We start from the raw sequence: 11,618 nt of genomic DNA, 5'->3' as shown, positions 1-11,618 counted from the left end.
GTTCCCTTTCCCCCCCTGTGTTGTTGCCATCAGACAGCAGGGGCTGTCTAGGACAGGTAGAGAGAAGGCTGCACGTGTCCCTTACCCGGGGCAGTTGGGAATGGAAAAGCTTGGCGCTTAGGGGATGTGGCATGGCAACACCTGACCCTCCAATGAAGTTACAAGAAAGCAGTAACCACCGATAAATTGCAAAGAAGAGCTGACTGGCAGATTTTGGGAGGGGCCAGGGCTGGCTGATACAACCCCCAGGGGTATAAAAGACTGAGCATCCATCTTGAAGATGAACTGGGCATATGGTATTCATGAGGGCAGTTCTGAGCATTGCAGCTTTTTCTTTATGTATTCCTTTGTTGTATTTTTGTTAAGGTTTAATAAACCTTTTTAAATTTTCAAAGTGAACAGTTGTTTCTCACAGCATGCCGTCACTGCCTGCTACAAACCTGACAAACTTTTGCATCAGTGTGAATATGAGGTAGTTGATTACTAGAGCAGGTAGCCCACAGTGTCCTGTGCAAGCCCACAAGCCCAGACCACTCATGATTTGAAGGGGTAGATCACATTAACACAGGGCTGCTTTCCATCAGATAGAGACATCTGAGAACATGAGCAGCCTAAACCTGCAATCTTTCAGTGTATTTTTTGTTGCTGCTAATCTGACACCAAAATTGGGAATCAATGGAAGAAGATGTTGCCTTCTAGCTTGTGCTTACTTTTCCTAGGATCCACACAGCTAGCCACAATTCCAAGTGGCTTTGACACAGTTGCTTATTATGTCTGTCTAAACTTGAAGAATCAGACTCACAGCAGCTCTCTCCAGGCAGGAAGATGGTTGCTAATATAGCCATAAATTTTGTCTGTTGCAAAGGAATTTAAATGGTGGATAGTTCTGTTTGTGGGTGGAGAGTTAAACCACTCCTAGACTTTGAAAGTATATCTGCATCATCTGATGTCAATCCTCAGTTGGGAGCTGAATGGTATACAGGAAAATAAGAAAAATGGCTACAGGTATGTCTCCAGTGGCGGCAGTAGAATCACAAGGGAGATGGGAGTTGTCCTTCACTGTAGTTTTTCTGATGCAGCAGTCTTACGTCCCAAATAGAGCTGTTAGCTGTCAAAGAACACCTCATTCACACCCCTTGGATGTGAGTGTGAGATGAAAGAGAAATACCAGAAGTTTCTGAGTAGCACTACTAGTGTATTAATCTACCACATTAGACATTTCCTTATTTTTAAGTTTTTACGTGGCCAGTTGCTTGAACAGACAGACCTGTGGGTTTTTTCAGATGCTTTAGCTTGCACTGAACTTTTCACCACAGCAACTTAATAATTCAAAATCGTTTTGGTGCCTCTCCATCCCACTGTCATTTGTAGATGGGCTCTTGGAGAACAACCTTCCCTGCAACGCACACGTCATTCTAATATAACTAATGTGGCTCTGTTCTGCCTGGGGTAATTGTTCATTTTCTTTAGCTTAGTCCCCACCCTTCAAAAGTCAGACAGACAGAGACACACAGTTTTTTAAATATGATTCCAGACAGTGATGCTGGTTGAATAAGCCATGCTGTAGAAAAAAGGTATTTTGTACCTATGTCTTCATCATTACTCATATAACTAATCCTCGTTCTTTTGTTCCTGTTCCCCATTATTTTAATGAGACTTCCTGATTGAGCAAGAACTTCTCATAGGAATAAAGTATTAAAAAATAGGGATTTTCCTGTGACTGTTTTTGAGTCTCATGCCCATGAAGTTGTTGTAATCTCACCATCAAAACCTTCCTCTTTTGAAAAACCTGCTCAAGGGAAAGTGTTGCAACACTATTGCTGCAATCACAAAAACACCTTAATTGCAGAAATTGTGAAAAATTACTCTTGTCCTCTAGTCCCCCTGCAAATATTATAGTTCACCTGAGAAGATATAATGTAAAGCAGGCTTTGGTCTATATACAATTCACAGTCATTGGAATTTAAGTACTGCAAAGGAATAATCCTTTTTTTTTTTCACAACCAATTGTTTGCCTCTCACTGAAACAGCACTTAGTGATGATGGGATAAGGATGGATATGTCTTCAGTAAGACTCGTTGTAAAAGCACAGCCACTAAATGGGCTTGTGCTCCCTCACTTGGTTCTCCTTTACCTTTTCAACTATCAGACATTGGTGTAAGAGGCTTCAAAGAACACAGCTCCTTGAAGAGCAGAATTAGATGAGAGTAATTTAAGGAAGATTTGTTTTTCTCTCTAAACAATAACATCAGGTAATGTCTGTGATAACTCATGCACATAACTAACTAAACTCCAGTCCAGCAGTAACAGAGACTTTTCTTCACATTCCCAGGTGCTGAGTTGCCAACAGCCCTGGATTTTTTTAGGGGGAAGATTCAACCAGACCACCTGAGCCTATCCCCTCCTTTCACCTATGAGCAAATTCATCTGACCACATCTAAAGCAGTGTTGCACACATTGAAATACAAACCCTGATGCCAGCACACAGCCAGGGTAGAAATTGGCAGAACCATGCCTAAATGGGTGCTGGGGTGGGCACTGGCAGCTCCTGCAGAGCAGCTCTCCTCTTGCCTGTCCTTGGCACGCAACATGTCCCCACAAGTCCAGCTCACTCCCACTGGGAGAAGCAAGTGTTTCCTGAACCACCCTCTAGAATTCAGCTCCTCAAAACCAGGACTGCAACACTCCCATATACACTAGATTTAGTTTAAGGGTCAAAAACAGCACAGAAAAGCTTCCTCCAAAACATATCAGAGGAAGCTACTAGAAGTGAGACTTTTCCTTATTATCCATCAGATGTTTAAACACAGGAGGTGCAGTTTAGCACTCTTATGACTGTCAGAAGCCTAACAGCTCAAGAAGATGACATGCATTTCCTTAAATCAGAACACTTTGTTTTAAATAAGCTTCTTGCTTTTTTCTGTGTTTCAATTCTTTCTTTCCAGCTTCTGAGGTCTGCTTTGAAGCTCAACAATCTTGAGTTTATTTTAGTTAAACCTTCACCCTGCCACCCACACACTTTTGCTTTTGCATATCCCACTGAAATAAAAATTTTCTGGTGGCAAAATGTGAAATTGAGCCTTTGTACATATTTAAGGAGGGGTGTTGGTTTTCTTTTTCCTCCATCGTCGCAAACTCATCTTGAAAGAAAATCTTTTCTTCTGAGGAATGCCCCCACATCTTTACCAGCTACCTCCCTCCCTGGTCAGGTGAGATAACTTGTCTTGCCGGGCAAACAAGAAAACAGACAAACCAGAATTCCAGAGCAAATCATTCTTGCATGCCATCTTATGCACCTGGTCAGACAAATTCCTGTTGCTGTACAGGGTTAAGAGGTGGCCCTTTCCATCCTACCCACAACAGCTCATCAGCTTCTCTCCATCTTCCTAAACACTGGATTGAGGCTGGGTTGTGGATGGTGGGGAGACTGCCTTTCCCTGTTGTGGGAGGTGGCTCGTGGCATTGGTTTCAGGAATGGGATCATGCAGGAGCTGCTGGCCAGTCCGGGGATGTGCCAAGGCTGGGAGTGTGGGCACTGTGGTGGAGGTGGGTGAAGGGGCTGGTGGTGGCCACCTGGGTGCTGCTGGTCACTGCTGTGCTGCTGAGGCACACTGGGGGTGAGTGGTGGCACTGGGGGCTCTCTGAAGGCCCACGGAGTGGGCACATGGCACACCGCTGGCAAGGCAGGCAGCCTGCCTGAGGGGCTGGCAGCGCTGGGGCACAGGCCTGCCAATTGTAAGTGTCCTGCAGTGTGGGAACCCAGGAGATTCCTCTGGTTGCCCTGGAAGATTTGAGACCCTGGCAGGGGGCTCAGAGACCTTGGCATGGAGTCAAAAACACCTATGCCTTTGATCTTAGCCCATGGAAAAAAGTTACCAAATTTGTGTGAAGATTTACAAGCCACAAGGGTTTGAATAGAATGACAGCTAATTTGTCACAAGGTGAAAAAGTAGAATTTTGGGGATTTAGAACAGGGATTTAGAATGGGGGTTTAAGAGGCAAGATGGGGGAATCTGGACATGTCCTGTCTTTCTTCTTTCTCTTCTTGTCCTCCATCTTCTGCTGGGATGGTGACATTTCTGGATTGGTTTAGGGTAGAGACAGATGTCTAACATAGGTAATAGGTATTGGAAAATTATTGTAAATAAAGTACACATAGTTTTTAGTATAAAAAGATAACACTGCCCTGAGGGTGGTCAGTGTGCCATGGACCGACCTGATGGACAGATCTCAGCGGGTCCGAAAAAGAATGTATCAGATAAGAGAAAATAAACAACCTTGAGGACCAGAGCCGAGGAATCCCAACATCTTCGAGCGCGGGGCCGGGAAAAAAGACCATTTAATACCTCAGGAGCCATTCCAGCAACAACAAACCTGAGACTGCAGCCTACTTATATGTGACCCACCTCAAGCCCTGCATGTTTCCCAAACATAAATATATGGCTCCAGTGCCCAGCAAAAGTTACTGTTGATTTCAGTCGTGTCTTGCAGAATAATATTCCCAAGGATGGCAACAGTTCCGGCAGATTTCTAAAGAGCAAACTGCTGTGCATCAGCTTGTGAAGTACAGGAGAAAAGCTTGGATCAGTTGGTGGCATAGGAGTGTAAAGAAATTGTCTCTTTGCCTAGAGAGAAATGCTGAAGGGGAAGCACAGGCTGTTTCAGGGGGCTGGTGGAGATTAGCCTGTTGGTAGATAGGTTTGACCCTGGAATCACAAGCATGGCATTTGGAAAGTCAAGGCCAATCAAGCAGCCTTTTATGCTGCAAGATTTCCAGCCTCATGTTGGTTTAAGTGTGCATGTTACTGACATGGGGGCGCAGTGGCTCATGTGTAAGCTGCCTGTGTTTGTCTTCATAATCTGTGGTGCTGATGCAAGGAGGAAAGGGAAGGGAAGATGCAAGGTTGCCTCTTGGAGTCAACACATGCAGAACAGCTCACACTGGAATTGTAATGGCAAAAAAACGGAAGGGAAGGGCTTAGAGGGGATGTTACCTTTGGGGTTGTGTTGTCTTTGTCCTGTGAGAGAGGTCCAGGCTCTGAAGCAATGCTTTTCCTTCCTCCCAACCTCCACCACTAAGAAAAGGCATGAAATTAAAGGCAGCAGAGGGGCTGACACGTCTCTCCTTGTGGCTCTCTCCACACCTGAGCAGTGCAGTGCTGCTGGTGGCTGCTCTTAAGGCCTGGTGACAGCAAACCTGTTTCCAGAGCAGTGCTCAGTATTGCTGCCCAAGAGGTGGCTCTTTCCTATTCCTGGTTTTCAAGGACAAAACTCTGCCAACCATGAGGGAATGAGAGAACAGAGGTGAACAGAAGTAGAGTGAGCAGCTCATGACAAAATTTATTTTAACTTTCATTTATTTTAACTTCTCAGACAAACTGTTTTTTTTTAAGAACAGCACCCCAGGAAAATTCTGAATCTGAAATCAGTCACTCAAGCAACTATTTAAAGAAAAATATGTATAAATTAATTTTTTTCCCCATATTGAGCTACACTTTACCCTACTTTTTAATTAACTTACAAAGATGCCTGATTTCCTCAATTTGGGAGACAGTGAATAATGTGAAGTCAGTAGTTTGTATTCCTGGAAGGCAGTGCCTTCCAGTATTTTTGTGGATGTCCTGGGGTCATTCCTGTTTTGTCAGATATCTTTCTGCTTTGCCATTGTATCAGCATTTTCCAAAATTTCTCCCACACTACATTTATTGCCATCTGTTATGAACAGATTTTTAATTGGAATGGTAATGCACATCCCAGGCTATTTAAAGCATTTATTCCCTGCCATCACTGTCCCTTTTTCTTTTTCATAAAGTGTTATCTTTACCTTAATGCTTTCTGTGAAAAAGTAATATTTTTCTGAATTTTCCCTGGGACAAAACCACACTTTTTGGCATGTTGCTTTATTTGGTAAATGCAATATACCGAAGGGGAGAAATAAATCTGTTAAGTTCTGGTTATAGCTGACACACACTGCTGTTTATGGCAAAGTGCTGTGGCAGTTCTGCAGTTGGATCATACAGCCCTTTTTGCATTTGCTTTAAAAGTCATGAGTCAGTTTTTGTGGCATGGCACTTGGTGTGAGTGGTTGGTATTGGGACTGGCACTGTTTAACATCTCTGTCAGTGACAGGGACAGTGGGATTGCATGCACCCCCAGCAAATCTGCTGGTGACACCAAGCTGTGTGGTGCAGTCAGCATGCTGGAGGGAAGGGATGGCATCCAGAGGGACCTGGACAGGCTGGAGAGATGGGACTGTGCAAACCTCATGGAGTTCAACAAGGCCAAGTGCAAGGTCTTGCATGTGGGTTGGGTCAGGCTCAAGGACAAATACAGGCTGGGGGAAAATGGATTGAGAGCAGCCCTGAAGAGAAGGACTTGGGGGTGTTGGTTGCTCAGCAAGACCCAGCAGTGTGTGCCTGCAGCCCAAAAAGACAAATGTATCCTGGGCTGCATCCAAAGCAGCGTGGCCAGCAGGCTGGGAGAGGTGACTCTGCCCCTCTGCCCTGCTCTGATGAGAACCCACCTGCAGTGCTGCATCCACTCTGGGTCCCCCAGCATGAGGAGGACATGGGCCTGCTGGAGCAAGGCCAGAGGACTATAGAGATGATCAAAGTCTGGAGCACCTCTCCTATGAAGACAGGCTGAGAGAGCTGGGGTTGTTCAGCCTGGAGGAAAGAAGGCTCTCAGCTGACCTTAGAGCATCTTTCCAGTACCTAAAGAGAGCCTATAAGAGAGCTGGAGAGGCACCTGTTATAGGGGCATATTGGAATAGGACATGGGGGAATGGCTTTACACCATAAGAGCATGGTTTTAGATTGAATATATGGAAGAAATTCTTTACTGTGAGGGTGGTGAGGCACTGGACAGGTTGTCCAGAGGAGTTGTGAAAGCCCCATGTCTGGGAGTGTTCAAGACCAGGTTGGATGGGACTTTGAAAAACCTGGGCTAGTAGAGAGTGTTTTTAGAGACAAATAGAAGGTGATAATTAGTGACAAGCATAGGATAAACTCTAAACCTCTTTATATCCTGGATAGGTCCTGTGATCTGCCTAAATCTGTATCTATTATTGTATATCATCATAGGCTATAACTGAGTTTCAATAATTCCTTCCAATTATATCATGCTTGAATTTGTTCTGTTAGTCTCTTTCCTTAAACAAACCAACCAACCAACCAACAACAAAAACCAAAGCAAAAATCCAGTGCTTACCACTAAATTCATGTGAAGGTACTTACTATGTGTTAGTGGCCCAGTGTTCAAATAGCACTTGGAGGGCAGTGCTGGTTGGGAAGGTTACATGAATGATCATGTGCAGTATTATACTGAGGCTGCTGTAGAAGAGGGATTTTATTTTGCAAATGAAACTTTTACGTCTTTTGTGTTGACATCTTGTCTTTGTAATGAAAGCTGCTCTCAGTGAAGAAACTTGACAGCCATGTTAGCAGCCAGGCATCTGTTGATGTGTATTCCAAAGCATTTTACCCCAGTTCTGTGGAGAAAGATCTCAGAGAGTGCACATAAACCTGAACACAAAGCTCTTAAAAGAACTAATTATTTGATTTTCTGTTACCTAGTTTCAGAAGTCCCAGGATCCATGGCCAGCACACGATGGGGAGGTGGAAGTGGTGAAGTGGATTGGTATGGAAGAGAGCCATGGAAGTTGTCATGGCAATGTGTATGTTTCTCTCCATTTTTTCTTCCTGTGCTAGCAACAAATATTTAATTTCAAAAATCCTTAATCCATAACATAGTTATGTGTATTGATGAGAAAAATAAATTGAGAACTTCAGTCAGCTTCAATGACAGCAATTTCACATCAATACAACTATATTGAAATCAGTGAAAATGCACAAATAGCACCCAGAATTAGTTTGTGGAAAATCTAGTGTGGGTAAAAGTATTGGTTTCTCTTCACTGACAGAGGAAATTCAACTGGTATTTTCAGGTGACAACACCCCAGCCTACAATGTCACTAAAAACAGTCAAGAGAATAGCAGTAGCAATCTTAATTTCTGCTGTGTCAGAGCATAAACTCATGAGACAGCATTTTTAGAGATATTCTGTAAATGCAGCTTGGATTGGGTTGTTTCACACTGCCTGCAAATCACTTAATACTTGGACACCAAAGTATGAGAGATCCAAAATGAGACACCAGGACAAAGCTCCTCTTGCAGCTGCAGGAGCTTTCCATTTTTGTCATTTTTAATGGGATATTTTCTAGCTCCAGCTTTTGTCTTGCTACCCTGTCATTGCTGTCTTTTCCTACAAAAATACAAACATAGCCATGTATTCCTGGAACTTTTTGTGTCTAAAAGACAAGTGTAATGAATCTCAATCAACAAGATCTTAAAGACAGAAATACAACTTCTGGCTATACATAGATATGGTTCTGTCAAATATACTGATATTTACTACAGAGAATAACAGAAAACTACTGGAAACAGAATAAGAGTGCTGCATTTCCCAGATCATACCTGTTCTTTAAATATCTGTTGGGACAAGGTTTGTAAGAGCAAACAAGATCTTTTACTAGATCAGTGTGCCTGGTTAGAAAAATCAGATAGGGATTTAGGCACAGGAGTCCACGTCTGAAAAACAGGGGCTTGCATATTTGTCTTACTTGTCTGACTAACTGAACTGGAAAAAAAAAATTAAAAAGAATTATTTACATGCAGACTTTGATTCATCAGTGTCCTTAGGCTGTCCTGTGTAAGGACACAGGGAGAGATGGAAAGTGGGGAAGATAAGTATTTTCAGGACTGAAAAAGAGTAACCAAGCTTTGGCAATGACCTAGTGTTTCTGTTTTGTATCTTGATGTGGCATAAGATTTCTTAAGATTTCTTCCCAAGTGTATTCAGTTTAGTGGCATACAGTGGTTGACCCAAACACAGCCTAGGGCTTGGAAGATCACAGCTCTATTTTAATTCCACAGAAACAGCCACTAGAGGGAGGCCATCCAACGTCTTAGCAGATTGTCCCTTCAAACCCTTGGTAAAATGCACAAAATCTCAACCGAACCGATATGATGCAGAGAAGGAAAAAAAAAAAAAAAAAAAAAAAAGAAAAAAAAGAAAAAAAAAACCAAACAAACGGGGCTTGAGAATATTTTAGTGTGGCAAACAGAAGACAAAAGTCATGGTTATCAGTCATCATGTCCTAAAAAACAAAGCAAGGAGGCAAACCTATGGATGCTTACTCCTCAGCTGTTGTGCTTGTATTCACATGGCATGTTAGCAGCACTGTTGAGTGACCCAGTCAGCTGCACAAAAAGCAGTAAAAATTGGGATGCCTGAATCTAGAGAGACTGTGTGCTGCTCTCCTGCCTTTCTTCTGAGCAAGCAGTGATGGCCCAAAGAATAACTCTTGAATAACAGCAGTTTACCACCAACTTTATGAAAACATTGCTAATTTCAGGGTCTTTTAACAAACTGGATTGCCAACTGCAGCAGTTCTGTAGCATGAACACAAGACATTTAGATGTCCTGGAGCGTGGCTCGTAACCTGCGGGGAAAGTTCTGAACAGACAGGATCTGCCTCAGTCAGCTTGTTCTGCTTTTAGAGCTGTCAACACCTAATGATGCAGATTCTGGCAGAGAGGCACCAAGAGCTTACCTCCAGAGAAGAAATTCTGCTTAGTATTTGGAAGAGGGGAGAAGAGGGCTTTGCTATCCTGCTGTCACGGAGGAAGCTAAAGAGAGAAATATTGCAGAGTGAGTAATTATTTCAAATAGAGAGTTTTAGGAAGATCTAGAGACTTAAGAACTTAAGAGAAGTCTGGGACCAGCCCATCCCTTCCTTGGTCTAACAAGCTGAATATCTCCCAAACTGAAAAATCCCAAATAAAATAAAGCTGTGCTCACCATTTTGTGTGAATATTTAAAGTAGCCCAGAGTACAAACAACATCACATTTCATTGTTAAGACTCCAGAGGTAAATAGCAAAATGTCAACAGCAGAAGCAATGAGCTTGGCAGTTTGAAATTGATGGGGATAATGGCATGTAGCACTCTGAACCTGAAGAAATACAGATATTTCATGGGTATACAGATACATTCCGGGTTAAATTACCTATTCAAGTAAGAATCCAGAAAAACATCACAGATTTCTGTCCATAGGTTATTTAAGATTATTTAAGTTTTGTTGGGTTTTTTTTTGTTTTCTTTTGTTTTCATGAATGCTACTCCAGGTTATGCTTTTCTATAAGTAAGTCAATCTGGTTTCACTGTGTGACTGATTTTTGAGTGCCACACCTGCCTCAGCAGTCTCTTTTTTTGTAGAAAGAGCAATACAGTTATTCACTGTAGAGGAGACAAAACAATGATTTCTGGCAGCCAAACTGAAGAAGTGCATTGAAACCAGTGAGACCTTACCATACTGGTGTTAATTTGAAATAGCAGTAAAAGACAGGGGAAGATGAAAAACTGAAGGGGGTGTCTGGTAGGAAAGATATTAAGGAAGGTTAGACTCCCCGGCACAACAGTGACAGCAGTGATTGAGTTCAGCAGCTGTGGTGCACCTCCACAGAGAGGCTTGAGCTCCTGCATCTGTACCTCCTTTTTCTTCTATTTATATGACAGAGCAAAAAAAAAAAAAATCAAAACAAAAACCCACAACAAAAAAAACCAAAACCACCCCCCAGATGTTTAACAAAGTATCCAATTTCACTTTAGTAATGAAAGCAATGTGTATGTAGAATCATAGTATTAAAGAATGGTTTAGGTTGGAAGGGACCTTAAAGGTCATTTAGTTCCAAAATCGCTACCATGGGCTGGAATTTCATTCACTAGATCAGGCCCTCACCCAGCCTGAGCTGGGGACACTGCCAGGGGCACCCACAGATGCAGAACAAAGAAAAATCCAAGCACAATTTAGTGAGCTTGTAGTCTGGTTTGGTTTTTTCTCTCGCATATTGCATTCCTCTGTTGGCTGTATCAATTCCTCTGCCTTATTCTTCAAACCTTGTCTCACTTAATTTATGAGCACACAGCTACCACAAACCCATCATTTTGAAACCCACAAATGCAAGGCTGAAGCATTGGCACCCATGAATAAATCATAGCATAACCACAAGAGGCATAAAACAGAAGTAGCCAGTAGGACTGTCTGCTCACTGGCTTCTGAGTCAGTCACTGGTTTCTAATTCAGTTAAAGCATCAAAGATTCTGATTTATGTGAGCTGTGAGGTCAGCAGTGGCATCAGCAGCACCAAACAATGAATGAAAGTGCTGCAAACATAATGAAGGATGGTCTCAAAATCACAATAAGGTGTTACATCATGATGTGCAGGAATAGATCAACACCCTCAGCTTTCACCAGGAACCAGCCTGTGATGATACAAACATCTAATTAACAGCTTGACATAATGCTTAAAAAAAGTTTTTCTGGCATTACTCCGCAGCAGAGAGGCACTTTTGATGACCCTCTGCAAATCATTCTCAATGGATTTAAACAAAGACGAATTTTCATTGCTCCAGATTCACAGTACCACCCTCTAGCTATGGCTTTGCTTTCCATCTCCATCCTTTCCCTACTCTAGGAATCCAGGGAAGATTCAGACCTTTGGTAACAGAGGGTCATCCAAGAAAAGGTCTTTGCCTAGCAAATCCTGCTGTCTCAGG

The sequence above is a fragment of the Molothrus ater genome, chromosome 1 (assembly GCF_012460135.2).
Source record: "Molothrus ater isolate BHLD 08-10-18 breed brown headed cowbird chromosome 1, BPBGC_Mater_1.1, whole genome shotgun sequence".
Taxonomy (NCBI): Eukaryota; Metazoa; Chordata; class Aves; order Passeriformes; family Icteridae; genus Molothrus; species Molothrus ater.
Note: the sequence above shows the minus strand (reverse complement) of the source record.